The following is a 16,225-nucleotide window of genomic DNA, read 5'->3' as shown; positions in this document are numbered from 1 at the left end:
GTCCGTCTCCCTCCGCTTTCCCCTCTCGGCCTTTCAGCTAGAAGCTGGTCTGCTCGCGTATGGCGTGAGATTCAATCGAAGGAAACGCCAAATCCCATGGTGATAAACTCGATTGGGGCAGCAACGACCTCAAGCTTCATAGCGGTGAGTTGATTAGATTTACTGGAACCTAGATTGTAGCTGTGCATTTTGATTTGGATTGCCCGGATCTCGATTTTGGATTGGGGATCTCGATTCCAGTTTTCGGATTTGTGATTTGTGAGGTCCACTCTGCCTTTCCTCTTCAGGTCCATCGAGCTGACATCACACCATGGTGGAACAACGAGCTGGGAGATGTCATTTTGCGTTGACTCATTTGCGTATTCAAGATAGTTGGCAGCAGCTCGTAGATGCTGTTGAGCATGAAGGTGACGGTCTAGCTTTCGGGACCTCTCTTGGCCGAATATGGCATGAAGGCTTTCTCTTCCCCAGCAATTTTTTGTAAGGTTAGTTAGTTGTCTAGTGCTAGTCCCTATTTTTTCTTGATAAAGATGCGCTCTTCCGCTTTCAGTCTGATGCTATCAAATCAACTATATCAGTTAGCTAAAAAAAAATCGGAATACTTGTTTCTTTAAAATTTGCCCCACATCACAAAAAAAATTTGCAGTCTGGATAACATTGAAATTACTGAATTAACAAAGCATGAGAGCCTAGATCCTTGCTATGATAAATTGTTCCATACATAAGATTCCATGGAAAGTGCACAGAACTCATCCGTTGTCCTAAGGGGATGAGACCTTCACTTAAAATTGGCAAACACATTATAGGGATTTGTATTGAATGACTGAGTGACATTTCCTTGTTGTGTATCTTGACCATGGTTCGGGGTCCCAAAGAATGAACTGAAAGGCGGAGGCACAAAAGCATTTCCATGTGGATAGTAGCCCCGATAGTAGGCTGGTATCTGTATTTGATTTTGGTACATACTACTCCCTAAATGGCCCTGTACCAAAGAAAAAAGGAATACTAATATCAGTAATGAAGATACGAGTAGTCTTGATAGTATTAAATATAACTGAAATCCCGTACCAGGTCAGTGTAGTGTGGTTGCTCATATGTTACATTATCTACTTCCACTGCAGGACCATAAGCCTTTGGGTCATTCTTCCCTTTCTTTTTTCGTCGTGTGTTTGCTTCTGTTGCAGAACCAGAAGCCATTGGGTCATTCTTTGTTTTTTTTCTGCCGTGTTGCCTTCTCGAAACCACCAACTGGTCTCTCAGATCCATGAATTTCTTTCTCCTTAACCTTCAAGCCTTTTGGTTTTATAGCTTGGTCTTCTTCTTGTGTAGCTACAAAATAGATAATAATTAGATTTTGGTGTCATATGTATGGTGTTCACGCAATTATTACTCAGGCTATACCGGAGTGCGAACCTTGTGGGTGAGATAAGGTACCGACATCTGAATCAGCTTTAATTTTTAGGCTTTTCTCCACATCTTCTGCTAATTTCTCTGCATTATTCACAGCCATAAAGTATGTTTCATCAGATTCTGCAGCTCGAGGAGCTAAATGAATATACATTCTGCATAACTCCTTTCTCCGTTTTGATAGCTTTGTTTTGGGATCTTCATGTGTCTCAGAATTGCTCTTTATATGAACTACTTTTGCATCAACTGTCCATCTATTTAGTACGTATTGTTCAGGAATTTTTTTGATATTGTTGATATCAAGTATCTTCAACGCATGGCAGCATAAGATTCCAACAAATTTGAACTTTTTGCAGCTACAATTCACCTGAACTTCGGGTGCAGAAAACTTTACAACATGTTCATTCCCCCTACCATAAACCTTTATTTTGTACTCCTTTTCAGCATTACTATCACCATAATAGAACAGATCACAATTCAGTGTTTGCATCACTTGTTCTTAGAATATCTTAGATATGGCTGGAGTATAAATTCTTGCTGCATGCCTTAGTATTCTCAAGTCAGATTTCAACTTAGGTGTACTTTGTGTTGCCTTGAAATCACATTTTACCTCCTCATATCTTTTATCTGCCACCAACCTTTCAAAGTGCTCAAAAAGGTAAGTATGTCATATTTGACACTAATATACCCCTTCAACTCATTGTTCATACTTTCACTTTTTTGAGTGCTAACCATATCGGCAGAAAATGTATTTCTTCCATATGCTAAGGCCCATTTCTCCCTTTTATCAAACAATCTTTGTAGCCATTGATTGTTTCGTAGCTTATACTTGTCTAGCAATTTGTTCCATGCATTTATAAAATCCTCCTCCTCCTCTTGATCATAAATACAGTTCTGAAAGTCTTTATTGAACTTCTTATAGTCCTCCACAACTCCAGCAAGGTGCTCGCACGCATTCTGGTTCATATGCTGGAAGATTCTTCTTTTTTATCAGGACGCCGAACACCTATTGATAAATAAATAATTGATCCAAATGATGTTCTATCCCTAATTATGAAGAAAGTGGCACAAAACAAAAGTGATTTAATACCTGCACGAGAACAACAAAAGGTTCTATTCTTTATGGTGGTGCTGTTTTTCACATTATGTGAACTGCTCCTTCGAATACTAAAACCCTTGTCTCGAGCATAGGCATTGTAAAATTGGTATGCCTCTTCTTCAGTGCAGAATTTCATACCAACCTTAGGTATCCTGTCTCCTGTAGAATTTTCTACCTGAGTAGGTTCGGTCTGGATTTGTAGCGGGTTTCATGCAGAATATGTTAGAAATCATGCAAACTTGCAATGGCGGTTAAATTTGAAATATATTTGCATAGACAAAACAAATATAGATTATGAATGGTAATCCAATATGACTTGCATTTTCTAACTCTATTATTACTGTGTCAGATGAGGGAATGTTGATCTAGAGAAGTTCTGTGAGGATGTGACAACAACAGGAGGTCGTATCAAGATTCTGGGTACCTACGGAGAATCGGCCTCTATGTAGTTAGCCTCGTCAGGCATGGGGGGAATCGGCTGAGATGCCCCCATGTAGCTGGTCTCGTCGGCACCGGTTTCGTCAGGCATGGAGAGAATTGGCTGAGATGCAATTTTGTGTAGATCGAGAGAAACAAGGCGAGGCGGGCAGCGACGCCGGTGTCTGCATCGGCACTCGGCCCTGCGACTCCGACATTCTTCAGCGTGTTTTTTTAGTCGGAAGAGTGTTTTTTTTTCTCACGACAAATCAGACGGAACAGTGTTTCGTTGTGTTTTTTCAGCGAAGCGAATGGGACGTAGAGTAGTAGCCTTTGGTCGCCTCGCCTGGAAAGTTTTCTCCGTCGTCGGCTTGATTGATGGTGCCTGCTGGTGGTGGTCTCCACTCACCACCCTGCAGTTGTTGGGCGTGGTGTTTGACCGGAGAATTGGAGGTAGCTTTGCTTGCTAGCTGGGCTGTGACTACTGACTAGTGACTACTGCCGGCGACTCCCCAGCGGCCACGCGACCCACCCGCGGCCGCCCGGGCTCCACTCCACCGGGTCGAACCGGCCTCCACGGCCCCTGTACGATAACAGCATGCGGTTCATTCGCCGGCCAGGGCCCAGGCTTCGTTCATTCCCCTTCCCCAGTGCCAGTGCGGTGGCCCGGCCGCGTGGGATCTGGAGGCGCGGCCGTGCGCCGCCGCGAGCTGGACCGTCGTCCGTAAATGCCTTGCCGGCCGGCGTCTGTCGTACGCTCGGCGCGGCCGTACGTGATGGCGACGCGCTCTGTACTTTGCGCTCCTCCCCTTGTCCTGCTCGTACGTTAAGTCCCTACAAGAATGCAATGGTTGGCGTGTCACTTTGAGTGACTAAGTTTTTAGTAAATAATACTTATATTTATGGTTTTAAATTAATTTATCATAAAAATATATTTTGTAGTTAATCTAATGATATTTATTTTATGTTATAAATATTTGTATTTTTTAATCGATAATTGATCAAAGGTAATATACTAAAACATGATACTGTTTCAAAATTGCATTCTTTTGAAGACTGGGGGAGTATGTTTTTTTTTGAAAATTTTGGCAAAAGGGCACTCGAACATAATATGTGCTGCTGTTTCAGCCCCATGCGAACAGATTTCGCATGTACTGTCATCAGTTATCTTTTTCTTCAACAGGTTTTCTTTGCACTGAATGTGATTGTTTAGGAGGAGCCAGGCGAAGAATTGCACCCTTGGTGGTGCGCGACTTCCCCAAATGAACTTCGCTCGATCGTCGTGTTGCTGCCCTGATTTTAGCAATTTGTAGAGCAGTGATGCAGAGAAGTTGCCCGTCGCGGTTATAAGTGGGCTTTGTCTAGTATCTTGTTCATCAGTTATCTGAAATTGTTGCATCAAAACTTGGGCAGTCTGAAGTTCTTCAGTGGCTTGTGGTGATAGCCGCGGCACAAGGCGTGGAGTGATTCCTGAAGTAACAACCTGAGCTACAGTCTGAGTCGGTTTCCTACATTGGCTGAGCAGCACAGGAAACCTGTCCGCGAGGCAGTCTTCTCCAGCCCAAGCGTCGAACCAGAAGGAGGTGTGGCATCCATTCGCAAGTTTCACTGTGGTGACAGCTCGGTAAACCGGCAGCAAGGATCGCAGAGCGTTCCAGTGCAGACAGTCATTGTGGATGGCCAGGTCTTTGACGCCGAGTCCTCCATAGTGGCAATGCAGGCATATTAGCGGACCCAGATGGCCCAGGACGAGGTCGAGTTCTGATGTAACCGATGAATAAGTTTGGACATGAGACAATCATTGTGGATGGCCAGGTCTAGTCTTCCAGGGCTATCGGCCCCTGGGGAGCCGTATATCTACATCGGCCTCCAAAACCCGACAAGGCGCCTGAGGGGGCTGCAAAGTATGCCATATCTCCTATCGGCCTCTCGGTGGCCGATAAGTACCTGCAGGCTTTCAGGTGGCTGATAGACAACCAGTAGGCCCGTGGAAGGCCGATATGTTAGTCGGCATTTGGGGCTCCGACAGGGCGCGTTCTAATCAGACTGTAGCCCAGTGTTTGCTTGTGCTATTCAGCCGGTTTTAATTCGTACATTTGGGGCCCCGGGCTCTGTTCGCTTGTGCTATTCAACCGGCTTTAATTCGTACAAATCAGCTGTAGAACAGTGTTTTTCTCTCACAACAAACCAGCTGTATAAATCAGCAGAAGCCGATTTAATACCAGCCAAACAGGGCCTCAGGAAGGCCCGTCTTCGATGATCAAGCTGCGAAACCACACCCGGTGGCAGCGGAGTTGCACACATGAGGTACACCAACTGACTGTCAAGCACCGAATTGATAAGCACCGTTCTGCCCATGGCATTTAGTAGTGACGCTTGCCAACCCGCCAGGTACCGATCGGTCTTGCAAATGTATGGAGTGTAAGCTTGTAGGCACAGCTTCTCATGCGAAAGGGGCAGCCCCAGGTAGGATTGTGGAAATCCATCCCGCTTGCAGTTTAGAATATGTATGCATTGTTGTATCGTTGCTTCGTCCATGTGCAAAGGTACCACTGTGCCTTTGCTATAATTGATGTACAGCCCAGTTGCCTCTGAGAATCTGTCAAGGGTTTGTTTGAGTAGTGTGACATCCTGGATGTGACCCTGAAGTAGAATTAGTGTGTCGTCAGCGTATTGTAGTGTTGCACATGGTGTTGAATCCACGATTGGGTGTCGGATTTCAGGGTTGGCCTTGATTAGTGTCTACAGAACGTCTGCGACCAGAAGAAAGAGGTAGGGGGATAGTGGATCTCCTTGACGGAGTCCCCTTTTGCAGGTGAACCATGGACCCGGGCAAACGTTGACAAGGACAGCTGTTCTCGAAGAAGACAACAACTCCATGAACCAATTGCACCAAAGTTCAGGGAAACCTCTGGCTTGCATTATCTTGGTGAGGCTGTCCCAATTGACGGTGTCAAAAGCTTTTGCAAAGTCAAATTTAAGTACTAGGGTGGGGACTTTCCTCTTGTGACAACATTGAACCAATTCTGTTGCATAGACAAAGGTGTCTGTGATGGATCACCCTTTTACGAAGCCTGACTGATCGCTCCATATTAGTGTTGAAATTTCTCGCTGCAGCCTTGTGGTCATTATTTTGGAGATGATTTTAACACTGAAGTTCTGAAGACATATAGGCCTGAAGGAGTCCGGAGTCACTTGTTATGTGCCGGAAGGCAAACAGGAGAGGGAAGAGAAGAAAGAACAAGGAATGAAGCTTGGGCCACGGAAGATGGATTCATTTGGACCGTCTGATGTCTTAGGCCAACGGCCTGGTTCAGGAAGTATAAGATGCAGTCTGCTATGTAGGCGCAGGCATCGAACCCGCTGTAACCGAATTCCTCAACTAACTATGTTGCTTCCCAATCCTAGAACTATGTTCTTGCTACCTATCCTGAGTTCCATGCTTTCTACCCCGAAATTTGTCCATTCTTGTATCGGATTCGATCATTTGGTTATCCTCGTATCAATTGGTATCCAGAGCTGAGTTGCATCGAGGACAATTTTTTGTTTTACGGTGTTCTTGACGAACTGGCGCCCAAGATTTCCCAGTTTGAGTAGAAGATGGCGACCTCCATTGATGGGGTGGACTCCAAGGTGGACAAGCTCTCCAAGCAGCTCAAACGAGTTTCCAGGAGATGATGGGAGAGATGATGGACAAGCTGAGTGGATTGGAGACATGGCGCAGCGACGCGGACAGGTCGTTCGACGTGTTGCTCCAATGGGCTTCGAACACCTCTGTCGAAATGGGTTTGGCCGCGTCGCGATTGGAGCGATTGGAGGCATGGGCTGCACCACCACCACCACCACCACTATAGCTTCTACCTCATCCGCAAGCGTCTACGATGCTTCCTCATCTGGTCCAGGCAACGCACACCGTGTTGGATCTGAATCGTGCTCCAAGTCTCTCGCCGCACCCATCTGCATCGAGCAGGGAGCTACTGCCCAATGGGCACTGCGTGCCTGGAGAGGGGGTGTTGGGACCCTACTCGCCACCCCACCCTCATGGTATGTTCAATGACCCCCTCAAACTTCTTGGTATGTGCATGATGATTCTCCATCTCCATACCCAAGAGCTCCATTCCCAAAGCTTGATTTCCCTAAGTTTGCTGGTGAGAATCCATGGCTATGGCGTGACCAATGTGAAATGTATTTCGAGGTGTACGTGCACTGAAGACTTGGTTTGCGGCATTGAATTTCATTGTTCCTACATCTACCTGGCTTCAGACTATGGAATGCCGAGGAAGGATTACTGATTGGGCAAAGCTGTGTGAGTTGGTTTTCGCCAAGTATGACAAAGACCAGTATGCTTTGATGTTGCATCATTTGGAGGCTCTAAAGTAGACGAGTTCAGTGACTGAGTATCAATAGCACTTTGAGGAGCTTTCCCATGGCATCATTCTTTACAACCTAGCTTTTGATGACACTTATTTGGTCACACGATTTCTTGGTGGACTGAAGGAGGAGATCAGGGTAGCTATTGCTTTGTATCGGCCTAAAGATGTGGATACTGCTAGTGCCTTAGCATTGTTGCAAGAAGAAGAATTGGAAAATTCCAAGAAGATCATTCATCGTGATCAGTCCAAATCTGCTTATAAGGCATTCAGTCCAGTGGATAGGCCCAAAACTGCTGATTCTGAAAAATCCAAGATCAAACCAGTTGAAGATAAATTGGGGTCTCTGAAAGCTTATCGCAGACATCATGGACTGTGTTTTAGATGGTGAGAAGTGGGGCCCAGGGCATAAGTGTCCCACTCAGGTATTTATCCATGTGGTTGAGGAACTATTAGATGCTTTGGATGATGGAGGAGAGCCTAACACTGCTACAATGGAGGAGTCTGAGGAATCTGAAGGAGTAATGGCAATTGGTGACAGTCTAACTCAAGTTCAGTAGAAGAGAAAGACCATGAGATTGAGTGGTAATATTTGTAATCTAGAAGTTTTGATCCTAGTGGATTCCGGCAGTGTTGGCTCATTTATAAGCACGGCTGTGGCCAACAAACTAAAGGATCAGCTTAGGCCTTGTCAAGATGCTTAGTATATCATAGCTGATGGATCACTAATGACATGTTCTCAAAACATTCCAAGCTTGACTTGGTCTACTCAAGGGCATACATTTCACTCTACTGTGGGAGTTCTTCCTCTGCAATGCTATGACGTGATATTGGGGGAAGACTGGTTAGAAGGATGCAGTCCAATGTGGGTGCATTAGACTAAGAAAATAATGAGATTCATGCATAAGGGGGCTAGGGTGACTTTGAGAGGAATTAAGCCACAAGTGACTAGGTGCTCAGCAATCAGTGCTGGTAGACTAAAAGGGTTGTTGAGGAGATAGGTTGTGACTCATTGTGTGCAGTTCATGCCTAAACCTGTTGCTGCTGTTAGTAACATTTCAACTAATCAGCTATTTTTCTTAGTCACAGATTCTGATATATCTGATGAAATTCAAGAAGTAATCTCTAAGTATCAGGAAGTGTTCCAAGAGCCCACTGAGCTACCTCCCAAGAGAGCTTGTGATCATCATATTACATTAATGCCTGGGGCACAATCAGTGAATGTAAGGCCCTATAGGTATGCCCCTACCTAGAAAACTGAGATTGAAAAACAATTGAAAGAAATGTTGTAGCATGGAATCATTAGGCCAAGGACAAGCCCTTATACATCTCCAGTGCTCTTAGTAAAAAAGAAAGATGGAACTTGGTGTTTCTGTGTGGACTACAGGCATCTGAATGCTGTTACCATGAAGAACAAGCATCCTTTACCCATTGTGGATGAGTTGATTGATGAGCTCACTGGTGCTAGGTGGTTTTCCCAGCTAGACTTTCGGTCAGGCTATCACCAGATATGCGTTTCAGAGCAGGATACACAAAAAATAGCATTCAACACACATAATGGCTTATATGAGTTTTTGGTCATGCCTTTTGGTGTCACTAATGCTCCTGCAATTTTGTAAGGAGTAATGAACAATATATTTGGTCATGCCTTTTTATGGATGACATATTGATTTAGTCAAGAACATTAGAAGAGCATACTACATTGTTGACTCAAGTGTTTCAGATTATTAGGAAGCATCAATTCTTTGTCAAATTAACAAAGTGTTCCTTTGCTCAGCAACAATTTGAGTATTTAGGACACTATATCTTAGCAAAAGGAGTTACCACTGAACCATCCAAGATAAAAGCAATAGAACAGTGGCCTGTCCCAAAGAATTTGAATGAATTGAGAGGTTTCTTAGGAATCACTGGATATTATAGAAAGTTTATTAGGCACTATGGAATGTTGAGTAGACCTCACTCAATTGCTGAAGAAGAATGTGCCTTTTGTTTGGAATAATTATGCTCAAGAAGCATTCTCACTACTGAAGCAAGCCATTGTGGCAGAACCTCCTAAGAAATCAGGCCCACGTGCATCTATCGTTGTCTCAACAGACCTCTGATAGCATACACGAGTTCCCAACAACTTAATAGGTCTGTCGGGTGTCCTCGGGAAACTCGAATCATCCACGAATCTTTTTTGAACAGGATCCCAATCACAGACATTGCAGATTACAATAGTCTATTCAAATATATACATCAGAGTAAAACATAACGAAAGTCTTAAGATAACATAGTTTACAAACCAGTTATTTCAAACTTACAAAACCATAAGTGTCATACAACCATAGTAGCGGGATAATATTACATTAATATTATTTATCATACAAACTAGTGCCTTATCCAAAGGCCATTCATCATTCCTCATCATCATTGACTTCAAACACAGACATGCAGCAGGGACCAAAACAAGCCTACGCATGCGACTCACCTGCAACAAGGGTTAACAAACCCTGAGTATAAAAGTACTCGACAAGACTGACCCGACGTAACAGGGGGTGAACGACTTTAAAGATGCAGGTGTTGGGGCAAGGTAAGGATGTAGCAAGATTCAAAAGTTCTTTGCCAAAGCTTACTATTCTTCATCCTATTTTCAAGTTTTACCCCTAAGTCCTTTTAGTTCATTATCTCAAACTAAGTGTACATTTCCCATATTCCAAGCCTTCTCATTCCATTCTTTTTCTCATGTTTTAGTAATTCACCAGTCCTACATTGCTTCTGTAATGAATCGAGTCTCCATATCCGTGGAGCACCGGCAATTTGAATTGATTTAAGTCCCAGCTAGGGATTCCTTATCACACGACATATATAGAACTTAATCTTGCATATATCAACCTCGCTACTGGATCCTCCTATACTAAGCTGTCTCCACGCCACCCGAGAGCACAGCACACCTCAAATCCAGCCACATTCTAGCCATGAGGGTACATGCTACTCCCGCCATCTCTCTACTCTTAGTGCGTGGGCATTCGTCTTAGTATCGGATTAGCCGAAGTAGGCTTACCGGAGTATGTGACCAGTACTATAAAGTGTCTCGTTCAGAAGATCCACAATGAGTGGCCTTTAAGCGACATAGTCGGCAACATTACCCAACATTCAAGATAAGTCACCCGACTAGTCTCTAGTTCATTCTATCTTCTTTCTTTCTTTGGCCAGTATGCCATCTTTGATTGTATCAAAACTTTTACTTTAAAAGCCTATCATAAAGCATACTAAGCATTCTACGCCTTTGTAAATGAAATCATCTTCAAGGATGGTAAACAATTAACAAGGTAGGCAATGCATCAAGTAGGTAACATTTGAATAAATCAACTTAATGCAATAGGTAACATAGGTGATAAACTTTTCAAAGTAAACAAGGTAAGGGTTTAATGCATAAACCGGGGCTTGCCTTCGTTGACAATCTTGGGTTCCGGATCAGTACCACAAATATCAAATCCCGAGACAACCAGGGATTCTTCCACAACTTGCTCAATTAGAATTAGTTCACTCTCGGATTCTACATGAAATAATAGCATATGCTTCAACATGATGATAATGTAAACATGATGCTTTCATGGTGCATGAAATATAATAACACCTTGAATACAACATTCCTTCACGGCACAGTTGTAAGTCAACAAAACCAACTTGCAATTCTACCATTAAGGACCACACAAGTGACTTGACTAAATTGATCTTGAAACCCTACTGGTCACAAAACATGACCAAAACAAGATCAAACTCTAACCTAACACTTAGGGTTTGCTTTAATACATTTTTGAATTAATTTGGAAATAAGCCCGAAAATGAACTTGTTCCAAATGACCTCAAAATTTTATGTAAGCTTCCTCATGACAAATTAGTGTACCAAAACAAATTTCATAATTTTTGTAGTTATACAGTGGCCTACAAAAATCATGAAAATCACATTTATCAATTAATTGACTAAATTTTTGAACATTAAAAATTTATTCAAATTTCAAGTTTCATATTTTTAAACCATATTAGAACATGTACAGAAGCTACACACAAATTTTTAGAATTTTTGGAGCTATAATTATTTTCCTATAAATTTCCAAAGTTACTGCACTATTCAAAATCCAAAAAATACAAAATCTCACTGTTCTCTCCCTTCTCTCACTGACAGCCAGACCCCACTGTCAGCGACACAGAACAAGGCACACGACGGCGCTGCCAGGTCCGATCGGCCAAAACGCACCGGCGATGATGCTCCGGCGAGGCAGACTGCACCAGCATGATCTACACCACCCCGCGAACCTATCCCAGTCCTCAGAACAGCAGCAGGCGACCGGATGGAGCTCTACGCCGGCCATGGCGACGCGGGCACGACGGCGCACGATGTAACTATGGCTACAATGCAGTAGAGGCTAAAGCGGAGCGAGCATCACGCTCAGGAGCTCACCATAAACACGACGGTGTGCTTGGTGAAGGCAGAGACAGGCTGGAACGACGTGGCCACGGTGAGGTTGGTGGTGGCGGTGCTTTGGCCGACTCCGAAGAAGAAGATGCCGTGGGTTGGTGCTGGACTGCTAGAGGCGAGGCAAGCAGGCCTGGAAGGAGCGGCAGGGCGAGGCAGAGCCGCTGGCAAACGCAATCGGCACGAGGTGCTACGGCGAGGACGAATTTTGTGAGCACAGCAAGGACACCAGTGGCGAGCAGACGGGAGGAAAGAAGAACGACGGCGGCGGTGCTCCTATTTATAGAGGGGAAGGACGCGTCTGGCTTCGACAGCTCCCGTACGAGGTCACCATGGAGACGGCAGCGTGTCACCGCGCGAGAAAGTGGTGAAAAACAATCGGTGGCAAGCGGCTGCGTGGCGCCGGCGGCAAGCAGGGAGGTGGCGCTCGGCTTCATTTGGATTTTTGAATTATTTACAGAAATGCCACTGCGTTTATTTTGCAAATTACTCACAAATTTTCTAAAGAAGTTGAAAATCTCCAAAAATGAAAGTTGCTTAACTTTTCAAACTCTACAACTTTGCTTTAATGAACATTTTCAAATTCTACCTTTATTTTAAAATTTGAATTTGGTTGCATTTGAGCATTTGAATCATTTCAAAATTGCTCCAAATTTTATATGTAAACTTTAAAAACTTTGAATACCAAAGTTGATCCTTATAAAATAAGCTTCAACTTTGATTTTTGTCACAACCCCAAATTCCAAATGGATTTTGAAATAGACAAAAGGGTCAAAAAGGACTTTTATATTTTGAATTTGAATTCACATTTAATTTGTTTCCCTTTTTACTTAATTATGGTTTTTGACCAATTACATGGCCCATTAGGGTTATTTGAGTCAAATGACACATGGCCTCACATGATCACATGAAATTTGACCCCTGTGGTCATGATTTTCATTTGGAGTTTTGGATCACATTACATCACATAAAATGACAACTTATGAAATAAAGCTTATTTAGTGAATGCATTCAAAATTTTCTACTTTATGAATGCTTTGCAATGCATATGATGACATGTCAAGTTTTAGTGCTAGGTCAAAACACCAGAGGTGTTACAACCATGGTGTAGGCACCAGTGTTAGCAATAACTGATTTTAGTAAAACATTTGTTCTAGAGACTAATGCTTGTGATGCTTGGTTTGGAGCAGTATTGATGCAGGAAGGTCATCTTGTGGCATATTTTAGTAAGCCAGTCTATGACAAGAACAGGGGTCTGTCCACCTATGAAAAGGAATGCATGGCTATCATATTAGCTGTTGATAAGTGGAGGTCTTACTTACAACATCAATAGTTTATTATTGAGACTGACCATAGAAGCCTACTATTTTTAACTGAGCAAAGAGTCCAAACAAAGCTACAGCATAAAGCCCCACTAAAACTCATGGATCTCAAGTTCAAGATTCAGTATAAATAAGGTGCCAAGTAAATGCACTTTCAAGGTGCCCACCAGTAAATGTCCTTGTTGCCTTATCTGCCTGTACCCTAGCATGGATTTCTAATTTGGTGGAAGGTGAAAGGGGACCGTTAAATCTAAGAAGGGGGTGAATTAGGCAACTTAAAAGTCTAACTCTAACTAAGGTCTCTAATTTCACCTAGTCAAAACCTATGCAGTAAAGTAATCTATCTAAATGTGCAATAACGGTTTTGTTAGGTGTGTTGCTATCTCTGCCGCAAAAAGGAGTTATACAACCTAGGTTCCAATCCTATCAACTAGCCTATCACTAAGCTAGGAAAGTAAAGCACACACCAAGATTGCAATGTAAATGCGGAAGCTAAAGAGTAAGGTAGAGATATGCAAACTCCTGTCGATGACTTTAGTATTTTTACCGAGGTATCAAGAAGAGTGTAAGCTTCCCCCTAGTCCTCGTTGGAGCCCCCCGCAAGGAATCCTTCGCAAGGGCCAAGCTCCTAGTCAGATAACTCCGTGGATAGCGTCGGGCTTTCCCCACATGCAAGTGGGTCTCTGACGTACCTTCCGGCAAGCCTCTCCCAGATGCTCCCCGCCGTCTTCACTATCAAGCTTTCAGCCGAAATGCCACGGTGGCAGCCACACCACAAACGCGGTTGGTTGATCTCGCAAGACTACAAGCCCTTCCGATGTACAACAATGTTGCGCGCAAACACCGAGTGCTAAGAGGTATGCAAACCTTAATAAACACTAGGCCTAAACCTAGAGCAAGCGCATAAACGGTGGTCTAATCAACCTACGCAAAGCACCTACGCTAATCACCTAATGAATCACTAAGCACTATGCAAGTGGAGATCACTAAAATAGTGTATTAACACCCTTGGTATGTTTCTTTAGCTCTACTATACTCAAATGGCAGATTGAGGGGGGTCTATTTATAACCCCCACTGAGAAAGTAGCCGTTGGGGATAAAATCCAGCTTTCTGCTTCTGACCGGACGCGTCCGGTCGTTCCGATCGTTGAAGCTAACACGTTGATCGGAGTCAGCGCTGAGTCCAATCACTGTCAATCGGATGCGTCCGGTCGCGCTGGCGCCACTCTAGAACCTCTCTGCACTTGATCGGACGCTACAGTTCCTGCGTCCAGTCGATCACCCTCCAGCGTCCGGTCAGTGCTAAGCTATTATCGCGATAGTGAATAGTGTCATTATCGCGTCCAGTCACTTGAATCCTCAGCGTTCGGTCATTGCTGCTGACGCCTGCAGTTACCGACCATCTTGATCGGACGAGTCCGGTCGCTATAAGGGTCGTGTCTGATCACCTCTGTGAAGCTCGTTTCTTCATGATCTTGCGTCTGGCTTGGTTCCTATCTTCGTGCTTGGACTTTGCTTGATATCTTGGGTCTTCTCTTATGGTTCTAGGGTCTTTTCTTATGGTGTTGATCATGGGATCATCATGTCATCTTCATCCAAGTCACGTCTTGCACTCTATTGAACTATAAATCAATTACTTGCAAATTCATTAATCCAATTTGGTTGTGTTGGTCATCAAACACCAAAATCCAAAGTAAATAGGCCTAGGGTCCATTTTCCTTACAGAAGGATATAAAGATGACCCACAATCTATCAAGTTACTAGATCAGTTAGCTTTAACAATGTCCACTAAGTAGGGTTACTCCTTAACTGATGGAGTCATTAGATACTAGGGTAGGATATGGATTGGCAATAATGTCTTAGCTCAGCAGCATGTGGTGCAATCACTGCATAACAGTGGGATTGGAGGACACTCTAGATTTCATGCAACATATCAAAAAATCAATAACCTATTTGCCTGGCTAAAGATGAAGGATACTATTCAGAAGTATATCAAGGAATGTACTATGTGTCAACAAGCTAAAACTGAAAGGGTAAGACTTCCGGGTCTTTTGGCACCCATACCTATTCCTGATCAAGCTTGGTCTATTGTGAGCCTATATTTTATGGAGGGTCTACCAATGTCATATAGATTCAATGCTATTCTCATGGGAACTGACAAGTTCACTAAGTATGGGTATTTCATTCCCCTTGCACACCATTTCACTGCTCTACAAGTTGCACAACTGTATATGGATAATGTATACAAGTTGCATGGATTGCCTCAAGTGCTTATTTCTAACAGAGACAAGATCTTCACTAGCTCTGTGTGGCAAAGTTTATTCATGCTGACAGATACATAGTTGCACATGTCTTCTTTATATCATCCACAGTGTGATGGACAGACTGAGAGGCTAAATCAATGTCTAGAAGCATTTTGAGGTGTAATGTACAATCTTGTCCAAAACAATAGAGCAAATGGCTACCCTTGGCAGAATTTTGGTACAATACATCATACCACACATCTCTGGGGAGAACACCCTTTGAAGTACTCTATGGGCATCCACCTAGGTGCGGCAGAACCACCCAAAATAGCACACTTATGGAGGCGCTCGTCTTCCACCAGACACTAAGCACCCCGAAAGCAAGCTACAGTGGACGATATCCGTCGGGCACACCCCAAGGGAGAACCCAAAAGATCCATATTTTTCCCAAGGATCCAATAATGAGAATGAGTTACAATACTTATCCATTTCATACATCAGAGTTTCTTAAAAGTACATTATTACAATACCAAATATCAGAGTGCGGAATGATAAACAGTGGAATTTAAAAATAAACATCTAGCGATAGGGACGAGGATCCGTCTGAGCCCACCAGAAGAATCCTCCACACAAGGTACTTCTCAAGCATCACCTGCAACAGGGGTAAATAAACCCTGAGTACACAATGTACTCGCAAGACTTATCTGACTAGTGAAAATAATTTCCCGACTCGAAGGAATATGGGAAGCTTTATGGTTTGCTGGTTTATTTTAGCAAAAAACAATACTAATAGTGAGTCCTTATTTATGTTATTATTATCAGCCGTATTAAGTTATCATCTAGCCAGTCTATATAAGCACCTGTTCTACTTTTAAGCAAGGGTTGAGCAATCAGTTCTATTTCTTCTC

General features: G+C 43.4%; 1 long non-coding RNA gene and 1 pseudogene across 2 annotated transcripts; one reads left to right on the top strand and one right to left on the bottom strand.

Moving 5' to 3' along the window:
- Positions 1–6: 6 nt before the first annotated feature.
- Positions 7–4,912, top strand: LOC136513245 (uncharacterized). 2 transcript variants are annotated; one of them, XR_010773325.1, is made up of 4 exons: positions 7–144; positions 288–485; positions 2,856–3,744; positions 4,137–4,912. It is a non-coding gene; the product is annotated as an uncharacterized lncRNA (long non-coding RNA). The 2 variants fall into 2 exon arrangements; XR_010773324.1 differs by having other exon boundaries at positions 4,107–4,912.
- Positions 1,202–2,849, bottom strand: LOC136513538 (protein FAR1-RELATED SEQUENCE 5-like; annotated as a pseudogene).
- Positions 4,913–16,225: the final 11,313 nt, after the last annotated feature.

The sequence above is a fragment of the Miscanthus floridulus genome, chromosome 16 (assembly GCF_019320115.1).
Source record: "Miscanthus floridulus cultivar M001 chromosome 16, ASM1932011v1, whole genome shotgun sequence".
Lineage (NCBI taxonomy): Eukaryota > Viridiplantae > Streptophyta > Magnoliopsida > Poales > Poaceae > Miscanthus > Miscanthus floridulus.
The sequence above is the reverse complement of the archived record's forward strand: the minus strand, read 5'-3'. Positions and strand labels throughout refer to the sequence as shown.